This window comes from Haliotis asinina, chromosome 1, assembly GCF_037392515.1.
Source record: "Haliotis asinina isolate JCU_RB_2024 chromosome 1, JCU_Hal_asi_v2, whole genome shotgun sequence".
NCBI lineage: Eukaryota > Metazoa > Mollusca > Gastropoda > Lepetellida > Haliotidae > Haliotis > Haliotis asinina.
Genome location: NC_090280.1, coordinates 42,399,183 through 42,417,198, shown reverse-complemented (window position 1 = coordinate 42,417,198; position 18,016 = coordinate 42,399,183). Strand labels below are relative to the sequence as shown.

The 18,016-nt window shown below is 38.2% G+C and overlaps 1 protein-coding gene and 1 long non-coding RNA gene across 7 annotated transcripts in view; one reads left to right on the top strand and one right to left on the bottom strand.

The window, feature by feature from the left end:
* The window catches only part of LOC137291609 (roundabout homolog 2-like), a 284,596-nt gene that overhangs the window by 62,710 nt on the left and 203,870 nt on the right, over positions 1-18,016 (top strand). The gene's annotated exons all lie outside the window — the stretch shown is intronic.
* On the bottom strand, positions 4,319-5,275 carry LOC137279076 (uncharacterized). Its single transcript, XR_010956671.1, has 3 exons — positions 5,196-5,275; positions 4,726-4,850; positions 4,319-4,429 (listed from the first exon to the last, which is right to left on the bottom strand). It is a non-coding gene; the product is annotated as an uncharacterized lncRNA (long non-coding RNA).

The window sequence follows — 18,016 nt, the reverse complement described above, 5'->3', positions numbered from 1 at the left end:
AATATGAGGCCAGATGTATTGGTTATATGCCTGGATAAAAGAACTATTTTGTGAGTTCAAGAAATTATGTGGTTTTTGTCGCCATTTGTTTTTGATGTACTTAGTTCACCTATATGGTCAAGGGGATAGAAAGAGTTAGTGAGTTTACGTTTACACTGCACTCAGAAATATATTCAGACATTTCCGTGATCAACAGCATGAGCATCAATCTACACAAATGGGATATGGAGACGTGTCAACCGTGCCCATTAGTTGCCTTTTATGACAAGCATGGGTTCCTGAACAGAGGGTCAGTTGGATGATCTTTTACCATGTACCAATCATAAAATGTCCATTTCCTGATGGATTTTGAACCATGGACCATCTACTCCAAAGTCAGACGCATTGCCCACATGACCAAAAAGGCCTGTCTGCAGACGCATCAAAGACGACATTTAGGTGGAACTGGTTACCTGCAGGAGGAGAAGCATCGACTGGTCAGCCTATGTTTTGCATGATGTGTCTGGTAGAGCATCCATGTCAAACTGTGAAATGGTGTCTCACTGGGCTGGCTAGGGCTGACATTGTAGTCAGTCTTACAGTCTTTGAACCACATTATTTTCCCTACTGCCCAGCCTTCCCGGCAGTATAGTCTGTCTCACAGACCCTGAACCACATTATTTTCCCTACTGCCCAGCCTTCCCGGCAGTATAGTCTGTCTCACAGTCCCTGAACCACATTACTTTCCCTGCTGCCCAGCCTTTCCGGCAGTATAGTCTGTCTCACAGTCCCTGAACCACATTACTTTCCCTGCTGCCCAACCTTTCCGGCAGTATAGTCTGTCTCACAGTCCCTGAACCACATTACTTTCCCTGCTGCCCAACCTTTCCGGCAGTATAGTCTGTCTCACAGTCCCTGAACCACATTACTTTCCCTGCTGCCTAGCCCTCCCTGCAATCTTAAAGCCCTTAATGAAGCATGTCTGGATTTTCCAGAGAATTTCTCGACTTGCTGGGGGTTCTTTTTCAATTTAAATGGGTTTGTTTCTTACTGTCAATATTATATATACTCATGGAAGCAAATAAGGGAACACATGAAAGCAGAAGCATTCCTATATCTCTTTCCCTTGTTCTGTACTGCACTGTGGTTGAAAAGCCAGAAAAGCATAAGGGTACATTCGTCCTTTCACATGTTCCTTTATTTGTTTCCATGAGTACATATTGAGGGACTAAGCACTACTCAAGCACAAACACTGTGTTAGTCTAGACCAGCGCAAGTAGACACTGATAGGTGAACTCTGATTAGATAGTCATGTGTTCAAATCCAGGATTTGTCCAGTTGTGCTTCGAGGTGTGATAGTGTCTAACTTTTGCTTGTTTTCTGAACCTGTAAACGTCACCTGCATCGCTGCAGACATCCTCTAGTGTTTGAAATGAAAACATATTGCCAAGGCGCCATTTGAACACAAGGGTTTAGAAGCTGCAGCCATGCCTATCACTTCAGAGCTTCATTTAAAAAACTTGTGACAAGTAAACTGACCCGTAAATTTACTGCAGGCTGTTAGGACCCTTTCAAATTTAAAAGTACGGACTCAACATAAGATGTGACTGCCATGGCTCTTGTGACAGGTGTTTATTTGAAACACAGCTTTCCTCTCATGGCAGTAGACAAGCCATATTATGGTGCACCTTTTTGGGTTTTAGTTTTTCTAAAGTTATATTGATTTGCTGTGTTAAACATTCCTCAGTATCTTGTTCTAGCTATATAACGATGCAGATTTGTATCTGTTGCTCTGTACTACTGGAAAAACACATCAATGTCAAACCTTTTTCAGTAAATTTCACATGCAACATCATTCATTGAATGTGACATTTCGTTGCTTTCATGATAGTCGTTATGATGCCAGCATGCTAATCATCATAAGCCATGTTGTTCGCTAGTCTCCGATGAAGCTCAGGAACCGCTCATTGTTTATTGGACACTGTTTTTTGATAGTGGTAACGTTTTTCAAGGCAACACTGATGCTAAATTGAGTTTTCTTGAATTCAACTCAGTCAGGTCCCAGAAGGAATTGGAATCTTCTTTGATCAAGGTTTACAATGGCATGTAAATAACAGAGGACTACTCTTGATGAAAGTTTAAAAACATAATTTATCCCCAATGCTGCCTCAAGTAACATGGGAGTGTTGTTTTAGTCTGTTTAGCCATTCAGTCTTTCAGGTCACAATCTTTGGATCAAGTCATGCTGGTTTCAAGTAGCCGATTTTGTTTGTATTTGTCCAATAAAATTCTAATTGTGTTATCAAAATAACACTAAGAAAATGGTTAAGATACAGAGAATATGATTTCTGACATGTTTTCAGCAGCAAGTGCTGGGCGTGTATGTCTGTCTTAGTTGTAGCACGTGTGCTGTGGAGAAGCTTGAATTATCAGTTTCTTTTGGTCTTCCTTAATGGAGGAATGTCTTTCGGCAGATCCTTGCCTGTTTGCTGCATCTCTGGATCAAGTGAGAATGCAGCTTTTGGGAAAAGAGAGATGCTGTTTTTGATCAAAGTTTAAAATAAAAATAACAGATAAATGCAAACATTTTGTGAAGGGTTTGGATGTTTTTGCATTTGTCTCATATGGCCATCATATCAAACAACCTTTGTGTCATATAAAACTTTGTGTCATACCACCTTTGTGTCATAGAGCCTTTGTATCATGACTTTGCGTTATCTAGTTTTTGTGTCATACAGCCTTTGTGTCATATGACTTTTGTGTCTTATAACCTCAGTTATCTGTGTCATACGACCTTTGTGTCATACAGTTCATGTGGAAATATTTATCCATTCACCTCGCTAATTTGAATGCATTTCCTGTGAGTGAAACGTCAATTTGAAAACAATTGTGTGAGTGAGTGCATCAGTTTGGACACATTTGGTCTGTCCATCTGTGATGAAGGATGTTGTGTGACCTAATGATTATCATTCTTTTCTTTGAATTGGCTGCTGAAACTGCACAATATTTCACAAGGCGGGTGCCATAAAGCTAAGTCTGAAGGGATTATTCACACATTGAGTCCATTAAACTTGAGAAGAATTATGTTACGACTGGTCCTACGTTTTCGTGTCATGTTGGTCCCGAATTAATGCAGACATAACTACATTATGAAATCCCAGGATGCAATAGCCAAAATGGTTTTGTAAGTGTTCTATTGACAAGGACCCGGCAAACCTCATTACGATGCCCTGACGTTAAAACCACATGCCCTGTAATTGCCCATGGGGAATTCAGAATCCAAATTTGGCATAAAAATGAATTGGCAGCAAAAGTCAAAAAAGGTAGTTTAGAATAGGCCATGTCTGAATATCACATGAAAATATTTGTGTGCATTTTCAGTAGTTTTAGGCCTCTCCACCATAAATGTGTGAATATTATTATGATTATGATGGTGCATCTTGTAGTTCAAGAAGTGATATATTTTTTTGTCAGAATGTGATAGATTTTGTGTTTCAGAGTGAATTTAGTTTCTGGAATGTTTTCTGAAATATTTGAAACCTAATTTAAATGCAGAAAAAATGCATCCAATTACATCCAGAAAGTAGAAAAAGAAATGTTAGGCAGGCAATCTAATAAATTCTAAATAAATTCAAAATATGTCATAATATTTATCCTTTTTCAAATCATTTTAAACATATTGTAAATACTGGAGCTTGGTTTTGGAATAAAAGACCAAAAAATGTTATATGGTTGCTCATTATTGAACTTATGTCAGGAGATCACCACGACTTGTCATGATATTTATTACATGTTTGATATGATTTGTCAAACATGGACTGAAAGTTAAGTCCATGTCTCTGTGTGACATGAAGCAAGATAGGGAAGATTAGCAATGTGCGATGTTTATATCAATCAGGCTTTAACTCACATGCCGTTCTTCCAGTGTTGCCTGTATCAGATAGTAGCACCATGATAAAAACAAATCAGGATTGAATTTCATCTGAAGAACCTTGGACTTTGAAGAGGCAAAATACTTTTTTTGTGAAAAGCTTCATCCAATAATTCAAATATTTCAGTTTTTGACCCAACGGTGAAGTCTTCACAGGTCAGGACAGTGTCAGAAATTTAATACTCCCTCTGGAGGACTTGGATAGTCAGAGTCTGGTACATTTTGAGTCATGATGTTGCAGAATGTGATGGGGAATATGGGGCACATATTCTCCTCATATTTGTTGTTGAGTTCCTACCCATTACCAACAGGGTGAATCCTGCATCCGAAGATGACAAAGCTGGAGAGGTTTTCAAGATCCTCCAAGTACACAGCTGTTTTTCTGGAGTGAGCTCGTTTGAAATCAGAGCCTCGTTTTGACACACATTGGGTCACATGTCGGTAGCTAGGATGTCGTCTGTAGACAGGCATGAAATGACTTCAACTTACGGTGCAGTTTCCACAAGTTTGGAATAATTCCTGGAGTTATGGGCAGAAAAAAAGGGCTTATTACATCTTCAACATTCTCTCACACAACACCTGAACTGGCTTCTTTAGACTTCAGGGTACTTCATTTACAAACTTCATTTCAGAAAATACCCATTTTGATAATCATATAAATGTATTTTTTGCTAGTGACATTATGGTCATCAAAATTTCCCTTTTGATAGACATCTGCATATTTTTTGTGGACAAATTCTCTTAAAAATGCCAAACTTCAAACTAAAAATATCAAACAAGATACTTTTTCACAGATTTTGTCAAGGTTACATTACCAGTTAGCAGACATTTGATGTTTTTGTTTCTAGAATATTGGTCTTGAAGCCGCCGCCTTCCATGTCGACAGAAGGTTGTAGGGAAGTAGTGCCACATGTTTCTTGTTATGTAATTATTGCCGAACCTTTCATTAAAATAAGTATAGCTTGTCATGAAGACATAGTGTCATGATTAAAATATTTAAGAAATAATTTCTGAAAAATAAATTGTAGATAAATGTTGCTTAAGATAGGAACAACTGTCAGTAAGTCTTGGACCCAGTTGTGCTGTCTTTAGGAATAACAAAGATTACAATAATTCCTGTTCTAGGATATTTACGAATCAGCGTCAGCTGACAAGGGGTATGGTTAAGTTTTCAACAACGACACCTGACAGAGCTTATATGAAACAAGGCATGTATGATCTCATGGGAGTGTAAAGTTAAGTAGAGCGAATGTAACGGATGAACACAGAACACAGAAAGGATTACCAACAGATTGTCTGTGACAAAGCTTTGGTCCACACCCATAATTAGACCAGCTCATCCAAGGGTAGACATACCACATTGTACTTCTATCTCCCTAACAACTAGTTCAAGTGTACAGAGTTGTGTGGGGAGCCTTATCTGGGTGAGAGTGATCTTTGTTTGGGGGATTACTATTTTAACCCAAGCAAGTAAACTTCAAAGTTTGGCCAGTCTGTGGCATTCCAATCATAAAGAGCGCGAACATGTCGACAGTAAACTGTGAACGACGTATTTGTTTGTGGTATTGCGCACGCTTGATGTTAGCTTACTTCTTGACCTATCTATCATTCAGGGGCTTGGTAATCCAGAGCTACCAAACCGTACAGGTATGTAGAGTTTGAGTGTTACGGTCATTTTAGTGCTTTTATAGTGCTCTTGCAATGTCAATAAATACATCAAATAGGCATTGAGGGGATCCATTGTTATGTTGTATTTAGGGAAACGTTATTCTAAGAGATAGAACTGAACAATAGATGAAAGAATGATCTTCAAACATTGTAGCATATGAAATTATTCAAAGAATTAGATTCACAGTAATGTAAGCACATTAATCTGTCATAATTTGTCTCTGTCTTTTTGGACAAACTGAAAATAAATTTTGCTTTTGTTACTAACATGTGAAACACGGTATGGCCAAAGATTGAAATAACATGACCTAAATCATACCAAAAGCACCTGCCTATGACTGACGAAACAGAATGTGGAACCAGAAAGAAGCACATATTTCTGAGACTTACATGTGTCACCAGCAACACTGCCTAGAGGGTTAGTCTCACAGATAACATCTAAATCATGTCACTTCAGTTATTTTCACAGAGATTCAACAGCAGGTTCTTTGTGTGAACAACGCAAGTGTCAAGAATCAGTGCTGGAGTATCATAATAGATAAGCCATGCCCTTTCTGTGGTGGTGTTGATTCACACCCAACACAGACTCCAATGTTTGTGGGGATGGTGGGGTAGTCTGGTGAGGCATTCGCTCTTCACGCTGAAGGCCTGGGTTTGATTCCCCACTTTGGTGTGACATCCATTTCTGCTGTCTTCTACATTGGTATTTCTGAAATATTGCTAAAAGCAGCATGAAACTCCACTCACTCACTCACTCTCTCACTCACTCACTCACTCACTCCTATATTTGTGACGATTCTGGGTCAGTTTTGGTGGACAAACCAGGGCGAGTGTCCTCCTTTGCAACTTAGTTAATGTGAACATGTGCTGTTGACACTGGCTAATGCATATGTTATCAACCACTGTTCAGATTTAAGGTACAGGTTTTCAAGGGACAGCATCATTGCCTGTTGCTTGCGTCATTTACTTGTCTTGCCAAAGACTTGTGTTAAGTGGATTCTGCAGTCACCAGCCATGATATTGCTGGAATGTTTGCTGAAACTACAAAGTAAATTCACAGATTAACTCATATTTCATATACATATTCTTTTCTCAAATATATTGTATAAATACTAATTGGCAAGGTTTTCTTGATATACGTAGAAAGTACCTAACTGCATTCTGTGAAAATATCATGAAACATTTGTACACTGTAATAAATATGATAATATGATTTATTCAGCTTGTTGTGGAAGAAAAAGAGACAAGAGTATTTTGATATTGTACAAATATGATAAAGACCTATTTGAAGTCTCCTGTTTTCTGTAAACTGTGTAGTTTTACAGACTCGATGTCTAGTAATGGCATGTTCACTGTGATCAACCATTTGTAGTATGCCGATTATACAGTTAGCCCTCACCACTGCTAAAGCTCCATAACAACAGGAAAATTATATGTCATTGCATATTGTCACTCAATAATGTCTCAGCTGGACAATCACAGCTGTCACTTTTAGCAATAGTAGAGTGTGTCAAAAATGTGGTTTACTTGTAAATCTAAGGTTATGCACATTCATGCCATAAATCCCATATTTGCTGGGGTTAATTAGTCATTTTCAATTTTCTGACGAAAGCAGGTTGAGTAGGTATCAATTCAATCACTCGCTGAAACAATAGAAGGTTTTACTTTGTGAGAAAATTGAATTGGAGATTTGAACTGTCATTAAAAAGACCTTTCTATTTTTATTCTCTTATTGTTGAAAGTAAATTGAAGTGAGATTTGTAATTGACATGTCTGAATTCTGTCCGTGAACTGCTTGGAATGAAGTATTTACACCATTAATCAAAAGGAATTTCTGGAATTGAAGTTTTCTTTTCAATCCATCATGAAACGAATTGTTGTGAAGTTTATGGACAAACTGTAATTGGGATTCACTGTTAAATACAAAGCTGAGCCAGTCTTAAAGGTTGAAATTTAAATTGGATTGGAAGTTGATTCGTTCATAGTGCTCATGTCACCTTAAACAACCGCTTTTTAAAATTTCTCACATGTCTGTGTTTGTACGTTTGAGCTGGAAAACAGATTCCAGGGTAAATTTCCACCGGATCTAAAATGAAAGTCCAAAGTCTCCACACTGATCATAACACTCAAATAAACAAATGACTGAGTGAACTTTGTTTTATGCCATTTTTAGGCCATATTCAGCAAGGTCATGGCAGGGAACACCAGAAATTGGCTTCACACATTCTACACATGTGAGGAATATAAGATGAACCTTCAGCGTGACGAGTGAATGCCTTAACCACTGCGTTACCTTATCTGCCCAAATGGATCAGGTGGGCAGGTGGTGTCAGCATTGTGTCAGCATATCCTGACACTTTTGATTGTTGCTCATGACATCGATCACTGGATTATTAAACAAGAGACTTCGTGAGTCTTTGGCATGGCAAACCATTTTAACCATCAGGCTACCCGATCGCCCCCACATGGACAAGTGGGGCAGAAGGGTTTTAATGTCAGTGGATTATTACACTCAGTTTAAAACATGCATGTGGTAGATTACTTGAGATACCATGGTGCTGTTTATCATGGACACCACACTCTGATATTGTACTGCTACACAGGTGACCAGTCCTTGACTTGTCCACATATCACTGCCAAGTACAGGGCAAGGTAAAAATACCCAAAGTACCCAATACTGCTGGGAATCAAACACTGGACTTTCCACTCACTGGTCATACACTGTATCCACTTGACCACTGATGCAGTCTGTCTCCAGGTTGGCACGCTGGTGAAGGCTGATCTCCATAATTCCTGGTTCAAAGTCAAATCTACATTTTCTGCCTTATGGTTGCTTCTTATGAAGATGGTGTCAAGAGTTCCCTAAACTCTCATAACAATCCTACTGATCTAATTATTCATTGTGTTAAAATATAATAAGTCCTTAAATAGAAATTTCATCCCGCTCTCATCTGTACAAACCACTTAAGCGTGTTTGTGAAAAAGAAAAGAAGTCAGCATGATAGTAACTACTTTATATATGTGTTTATATCTTCCCCCTTAAGTTCCATCGTTACCTGCATTACTTGTTGGTTGGAGAGTGTTATCAGGTTGTGGGTGGTGATATCAGTATATAGCCCTGGCTTATACGCTGCACTATCAGGACAAGTAGGGTGGGAGACAGGTTTGATGGCTAATAGTGGTATGTGGAGATAAATCTCGTCTCCCGCTGGGGTTAATGTGGCCATTTGATTTGCTTGTAGGGGACAGTATGGTTGGAGATTAAATAAAACTGGCACTTGCTGATAGGCGAACAAATGTTTAATGATGGTGGAAGGATGCAGGGTGGTATGCTATCTCTGTGCTTTTTCATTAAGTATTGGCAAAATATGTTTCAGAGTGTACAAATAACAGGAATAACAACTGAACATCCAATCTAAAATTGTTGTGAAGTGCACACACCCACAAATGTGTTTTAGTAGAATGATTTAATGTAGCCCCTTTCATTTTCACTGTTGAATAGTGTTTGTATTATCACAGCTTGAAACAAAAGGTCATCCTGTTAAAGAACAGACCATTCTTGAAATAAACATTCTGTTTTAGTAATAAATTTGTTATCTAATCTCATTTTAATTTTCTTTCTTGACAGTAAATAAACATAGTATCTTGACAGTGAACTCAGTCATTTTATACAGAAGCTGTGAAGCCCCTTTCAGAAAGATATTGATCTCATTGAGACTGCAACAAAGTTGCTGCAAGTCTGTACCTGACCTTCAGCAAACCAGCACCAATAAAGACATCAGTTCAGGGGTTTAGTTCTGGATAGAATACTTAATGACACTTATTTACATAAAGGAGCAGGTGTGTGATATCAACACTGGTCAATATCACTTCTGTGAATGGCCGTTTCAAGAGTAATCCACAATAATGAAGTGAGATTAGGAGTGTGGACCTTTAGGTGGAACTACCCCTTAACACCTCTTGCCCTGCCCTCTAGGTGTAATCTAAAATACAACAGGTGCTTTCCTTGTTTATATGTCATATATTTCATTCACTAGCGGAAGGGATTTCATTCATACGACATGCCAAGGATAAGTAATGAGTTATATAGTAGGATTTTGTACATATTTGTCATACTTAAGTTTGTGTTACTCACACTGAAGAAGGTATGTGTATTTTTATTGTTCATTGATTTTCAGACTTGAAACAGTAGTTAATGTTAGTGGTCCATATGCAAAAGGGTTTAGTTTGAAACCAACAAATTACAAAGAACATTATACAGTTGACTTCTTGATTAGCCAAGTTTAAGATTATGAGTTATTGACAAGGAGTTCTATTGATGCTTGGGCTGTTGAGTGATCGTCAAGTTAAGTGCTGCTTAAAACCACACTCACTCACACACTCACTCACTCACTCACTCACTCACTCACTCACTCACTCACTCACTCTCACTCACTCAGCGCAGTACAAAACATCACAATTCCATCAAGAAATAACACTGCCACATCACTATTGTAATGTATATTGATTGGAAACTTTTTGTCTTAAAAAAAATCTGGTAAAACAGGTTCAAAAAAGCTTAGTCTTTCCCAGAATTCCTTTACTTCCTGAATGAAGGATTAAAATCTTCATGGATGTTCTCCATAAATGTCTCTGTATTGTAATGATTTCATTCAACCATTCATATTTGCATCAGCTATTGCGACGTACAAGTTGAGAGTCACGTAACAGATTGAGCTCTGTCGTCATGCATTTCTCCGCCATTTTAAATTGAAGCCTTCTGAGAGAATCAGCAGGTGTTTGTCATTATGGAAACGCTCAAACAAAGTTCTCAGATTCTTAATTAGTGATGCAGTATTTCTTACTGCATTTTGTTTAATTTCTTTGCACATTTGCAAGCAGTGATTGGATTTTTGGATTGGTATTTGGGACTAGTACACATGTGGGGATTAGAGTGAGTCTTATGTGTCTGGCTTATCTATTATTGAAGACTTCCCTCCCCATTTACTTGGCTTTTTAAAAGGGCACTGAATTTGATAATGATTAAAATATGGTGTGATGCAGTGCAGTGAAAAAGGTTTGACCGTGACATATCTGTGTCTGTGAGGGTTGGAAGATGCTGTCTGTGAGAATGGAGATGAAGTTCTTGAATGACAGTGACAAAATACATAGGGGCCATAAGTAAATGAATCACTTTGAAATCAGGATGAAATTGGCAAAAATGGCAATATCTTTGGTTCACCAGGAAAGGTCACATATGCCTCTGGGGGAAAGGAATAGTCATCACGTCGGTGGTATTTGTGATAGATCATTGATCAAATGAAGTATCATTTGGAGTGAGAAGATCAGGAGTTTGAAAAATAATGGCCAAGTTCTCTAGGTTACATTGACAAGGACATGTTCAAGGAACTGAGGCTGACTTTGTGTGCAAGTGATTAGATGCCTGACTCTGACGATGTGGGTTCGAATCCCAGATGGGACTCAACCCAACAAAAGTACTGGAATCTGTATTTTACTAAAAAGTGTAATCCCAAATATAACATTGTTAAATTTGACCACTTTCTAAATGGTATTGTGTAATCATAGCTTTCACCCATAGGAGCCGTGCAAATTTACACTTATCAGAAGGGTACACAAAATCCACAGTTAAGAGTACCAGTCGTCCGACTTCTATTTTTGTGGAAGTTGTGGTGGCAGAGCAGGTTAGGCAGCTGACTTTGTGTGGTGGCGATTAGGTGCCTGACTCTGAGGGTGTGGGTTCAAATCCCAGACAGGACTCAACGCAACAAAAGTACAAGAATGTGTACTTTACTATGAAAGTGTCATCACAAATATAACATTGTTGTATTAAGTTTGGATCAAGTCATGCACCATTAGTTGACTGTAAATCTGCAACCATGTACAATGGCATATATCATTCAAGGACTGTTTACACACGTCAGGGATATACATCCTCACCTTCTCCCATTAGAAAGCAAGAAACATGCACTTCTTACATTTGTTCAACAAAAACATCTCCAGTGTTGAGGAAAAACACTGTTGGAATTTATTTCATGTGCAAGTGAAGACAAAAAAATAGACAGAACATTGTTCCAGAAGAACTGAAGGAGTCATGCTTGGGGCCTAAGACAATGTGATGAGTCTGGAACTTGCTGAAATCTGCTACAGTCATCTCTTCCTGCCATGGGAATGTATGCAGTAAATAAAGAGAGAAAAGCTATATGGCGATGGTACTGTTCACGTTATCGCTCTCATTATCGGCTGCCTGCGAAACAGTGGAAACAAGCGTACAAAGATTCCTCAGGGAAAGGGATAGCCTTAATTGTGGAATGGGGCTTTGATGTGGATACATTGTCTTCTTTAGACTTACAAAGGGTTTTCTTGTTTACCGAACAATTGATATTCTAGAGGTTCTGACATTGGCTCCGTGAAAGATGATGGTGTTTTATTGCGGATCTGTTTACCAACTGTTGTTCAGGATGTGGTTGTCTTACATCCAGGGTTGCAGGAGGACTCTAGCCTCAGGGTCTCGGGGGATGATGTTTCTCCATCCGTAAGTTTCATCTAATTGTTGAAGGTGAGCAGTGCTTGGATTGCCAAGGTCGATGAAGGTTAATGAAGGACTGAGAAGGTTGACGAAGCTGGTTGTCCTTGTGTAGGATCATGCTATGCATGCCACTTAAAACGTCATGGACAGGGTGTCTTTGTGTTAACAGATCATTAGCATGGAAATACAGACCCTGAAACAAATATATACAAATCAGCCATGTAAGTCTATAATATTTATCAAGTCAACATTTCCACATTATAAGACGAAATGTTTTGGATGCCAACTTCTTTATTATTTACACATTTCTGGGCTGTTCCTTGCAGCTTCATCATCCACATAACAACAAAGGTGCAAGGAATAGCCCAGAAACGTTGTGTAAATAATAAATAAGTTGACGTCCATAACATTTTGTCTTATATTTGAATACGAACTTCTAAATGCCTCTCAAGAATCTCAACATTCCCACACTTTTAGGAGTTTTGAAAATGAAGATGCAATGGTATTTTATTTTGAAAATATATTTTATTAAGAATATATGAACTACAATGCAATGATGCAACAATGGATTGCAAGTCTCTGATAGTTATTAATCAATGGTGGAAACTAAAGTATGTTGACTATCAGTTATCTAGTAATTGACTTCTGCTGATAAATGTAAAATACAGGAAGTAAGGTACCAGATTGATTTAGAGTTGTCCACCCCTGTTGCCTCTTGAACAAACATGGCAGCAAACATGGCTTGTCCTTCAGAGGTTGAAGTTGTTTGAAACAAAATGTTTGTTTTGTCTGTTTGTCAAGTTGCTTTTAAGTTATTGAAAGTCACTGAAACTACTTCAGTTTGTTTTTATTTCATATAAACTAGACATTTATTTGTGAAATGACTTTAAATGAGACAATTCAAGGAGGAGAAAAAACTATTACAGTTGTATTGCAATAGTCGATGGCAGTGGACTATCAGTATTGCACTAGCATGTTGCAATGGAAACGAAATGGTTCCCCCACAATAGTCACCCAGTGAAGAACTGTATTTTCACCAATAAAATATTATCAATCGAGCAATTAGAGGCTAGTCCAATATTTTGTCATTGTAACAGTTTGGTGTGCAGAGTTGCATCCCTTGGTCAGTCAGGACCTGCTAGACCTAGTCAAATCCAGTACTTGTTCTGACTGGACCATCAGGTCTATTCATGGGTAGTCAAAGTAGTAATGTCTCAATGCTGTCAGTCTTACGGCTTGTCTCACACGAAACAGGCAGTGTGCACCCTGACTCACACACCGTTCTACTTGTCCCTAATCAGAACACCTAATCATGTGACCATATTTTGTCCCTGTCTTATTCCAACAGGTTTGACAGAATAATTCAGGCCCTATTTCATCTTGGCAGGGCTAGCGTTTCACAAGTGATCCCCTCGTTCACACCCGGCATACAAGATATAGCGTGCATTGTGCCATTGTCAGACTCTAATTGACAAACTATAATTTGTCTGTCGTGGACCTGTTGGCTTGGATTGTTTTTCAGCTGTCGGAAATAGCTGTCTGAAAAACCAATGTAATTTACATGAAAATTAGTCTGTCATAAAAAAGTATCAAAATACAATATTGACAGATTCTGTCAGAGTTCATCTGGATGTGGTGTCTCAGTTCGGGCTGTTGGTACAGAGAGCGGGAGTCTGGGGTTCACAGTAATCTGGACAGTTTTACATTTCCCCACTTACACATGAAGAAAGCACTATGTTTTTGTGTGTGATTCTCTCAAATTGAGCAAGAATTTATTTTACCGGATTCTGCCATCTATTCCTGTGAGGAATGTGCAAGTTTTATTGGAGTTATCTTTGTGGCAGTGAGAACAGAAGTTGTCCAGACTGTGTGTTGCTGATGGAGGAGCTTGGAGAGGATGTTGCCCTTCATCTTGCTGGTAATAATAGATTCTGTAGTTAAGGTAAGGGTGTTATCAGGTTCATAATGCTTCACGTTTGGGCTTGGAAGTGGACATGTAGGATTTGCCTCAACGTTCAGCTTTGCCTTTCTTTGTCTTTGACTCCATGTACAGTATGTCTTAAACGTAGTTGTTTATGTATGTTTTAATTTGAATTATATCATGTTGTTATAAACTTTATTAACTGTATTTAGTTTTCAGTTTCAGAAGCACTTTGATATTTCATTATGATTAATGGGTTTAAGCAGCTGAGATCATCAAAGGTGGTTTTGTTTAAATCCATCTGCTGGATTATGGTATGTTATTGTACTTGAAGATGATGCTTTTGATGGAGAGTATGAGGCATTTATCCCCAGCTCTAAAATTCACATTCTGTGACAAGTCAAATCCTGCTGAAAGTCTGTTTTCAATCTAAACACAACTTACTCACTGCACTCAAGAAGGATGTCCATTCGACTCAGTGGCACCAGTGTCTATTTGACACAATGGCGCCTTTGTATCTTGTTTTTTTTAACAATAGGGTACCCAATGTGGGTATTGGTCATTTCTTGGAACCATCTTTAATCATTTACAGTCATCGATATCAGATTCCAATCAGTAATAAAGTAGTGATATCATCCAAAAGGCAATATCATGGAAAACAGCATTTGAAATTGAAGGAGTTTGATTGAATTGGATAAAACGTAAGTGTGGAATTACAAACAAAATGTAAACAGATCTAAGCACAAATGATAATGGGTCTTCAAACACTGCAGTGAGGTTATGTTATTTACACAAAACCTTGGCATCATACTTAGACTGATTGTTCTAAATATTATGTTCATGCATTCTGAATGTACGTCCGACATTGTCTAGGATTCGGTTGGCGGCATTAATAGCAATTGGAAAAGTCCAATCAGCATCGACTTGTTTTTGTGACTGAGTAGAACCTGAGTGTGCCGAGAGGTGTTTACCATGATGAAATAAACAATACCAATCATCTCCCGTCCACAATGATAGACAGTTTAGAAATACGTTATTTGTTTCACCACTGAACACGTTCGATATACACGAATCTAGCCTGGGGGGAAAATAGCGCATCTGAATGTCATTGGGAGGGGATTAAGAAAAAATTACGATGGTGCAATTCTGAACAGGAATCGAAGAATTTGGCCTGAAGGCTGTTCATGACAGACAAGAATCTGCAAGAAATGCTATCAGTTTATGAAAGCATGGCGTTTGGGACAATGGGGATCAATACTTTGCTTTGAATTAGCGGCAAAACGTTTGGCCAATCACACGAGAGTGAAGCTCACATTGGGCGGTGTTATTTTAACAGAGAATCAATATCTGAAGTCGTGTAAATATTAAGTCATCGCGAAACAGGAAACACAACCCAGAGAAATATTTATATCTGTGCGTGTTTAGAAAATATGCAAAGTAATATTGATAAAATAATGGCTTTGAGCTCGTATGTCCAATGTAACTACTAACTGCTGATATTGATGAAATAATGGTGGATTCAACACATCATTTCAGAGGAGATGGACCATGACAGTTGGGTAGGATTAAGGTCTGTCAGATCGCTGTACAGTTTTAACCTTAGTAGTTTAGGTCCAAGACTGATTTGGTCACTTATGTATCTGTTGTGTAGAGACCAGCGCCATATTGGCAGGTAGTTAAACAGTGAAATGTGCTTATTGTCAGTGAATACTATAAAGCTGTAAATCTGCATTTATGTGGTCTGAAGTAATGACTGCAATCCAGGACACGATGTGGGATTTGACAGCAATTGGAAATAGCTATATGACAGGATAATTACTGAATTACAGGTAATAGGTAGATTAAATGATGACTGTTGAAAAAAATGACTGATGTTTTGCTAAATCAAAGTGAATTATGTCTAATTTGGTCCTTAGTTCAATGCTGGGGTCCAAAGGCTGGTGTTGGATTATTGGATGAAAAAATCATTTTGACTACCAGAGGATGAAAGTGTTTGATCTTTAATCAGATAATCACAGACTGGTTGAATGATTCCATGATTCGGTAAAAGAGCTGTTTGACAAATCTTATAATACAAGGAGGCACCGATTACACCTGAATTAGCACATAACATCAGTTGATAATATGTGTAATGTTCTCATTTTGCACATTATGTATTAATTCCATGCGCAACATTTAACAAGTAAGAGGTGACTAATGGGAATTTGGAGGCCAGGCTAGTTGAATTGCTGACACTGAAACCCTGTGTCATTGATTATGATGTCAATCACTGGATTGTCCGGTCCAGGCTAGTTTATTTACAGACTGCTTACAGATTGCTGGACCCGTGAAGGTCCCGGGGAAAAATAGGCCTTCAGCAACCCATGCTTGCCATAAAAGGCGACTATGCTTGTCGTATGAGGTGACTACCTGGATCAGGTGGTCAGACTCGCTGACTTGGTTGACACATGTCATCGGTTCCCAATTACGCAGATTGATGCTCATGTTGTTGAACACTGGATTGTCTGGTCCAGACTCGATCATATAGCTGAAACGTTGCTGAGTGCAGCATGAAACTAAACTCACTCACAGATTGCTGTGACGCAGCTAAAATGCTGATGAGTAGTAAAGAACAAGCTCTCAAAGCATAATATGTCACATTATGTGTCATGTACTCAACATAGCTCATTGTCAAGTAGCAAATATAACAATGTTGTCAGTCAGTTATGTAACATTGTCATCTCCCAAATGTAACAGTTATGTACATCACATAAAATTACATGTGCCAATAAAAAAACAAAACAAAAATAGATGTACTAATAAATAATGTTGTTGTATAACACGTCACATATATATCACATGTCAATCATCAAAAACTATCATCTATATACATTACATTTACACAAATTCAGATGATATGGCTGTAGTATATACCACACATATAAGATCTTTTGTAACATAATGTAACATTTGTAACAGTGAGCAGTTCATTGATTTCCAAGCTCTTCTCACAGAGGACAAGTCCTGTGACTGCTGCTCTGCCTGAGGTGCTGGTATCAGCACCTTGTAAGTTGTGCAACACAGGAACAAGGAAATATCTGTCAAGAAGGGAAGCAGACATGTCCAGGAGACATAATGGAAAGATATTAACAAAGGCTTTATGAGAAAAAGATTCATAACAAAGTGTCATATTGCTATCAGACATTTGTCTGGAAAGGGTTTTGGAGTAATTATATTCCATTTATCATGGTTTTGAATAGACTGGTATCATAAAAAGCACGGTTGGTAGATAGCTCCTGTTTGTTGTCAATGTACATATCTTGCTTCTCATGTAAGGTAGGAGATCGGCTGCTACGGGTTAGGTGAGGTGAAGATGAGAGCAGCATATGTTCTTTGAAATCTTCATTAGTTCCGAACGTGCACAAGTCGTTTTCAAGGCAAAAAGACATATTCTGTGATTTGTCTGAGAATTTGGGTAAAAACTGCGGAAATATGAACGTTGCTTCTGCATTGTCTTTTTGTAGGTACTAATTTTCCAAATGCATGCTTTATTACACTCTGTATCGCGACAGATGACAAATACATTATTCGGCTGGTTGGGAGTATTATTATCTGTGGGCTAACCTGCTCCTATACTAAACTTACCCTCTACTGAACTTGTCAATAAGCCCAGGACTCTCTCTACACATCTTTCACCATCTCCTGGTGCTGTATTACATCACATCAGATCGGCATCTGTGATGAATCATTTCGGATTTGGCCATCAAATCATTTTCTGCAACCATTTTAACTTTCATTTTATTGCCTAGACATTTATTTGGGTTTTTTAAAACTTACTTAATATTTGTCATGATGAAACCTAGCTCGTGAGTATTGAAAGCTAATTTTCTAAACATTTATTCTGGAAGTAATTTCTGATGATTTTCATTATTTTTATAAAAAAAAAGTATCACATGCAGAGTTAACCCTGTGTACCATTACGCAGGAATCTCATTTGAGGAACCCTGGTTGT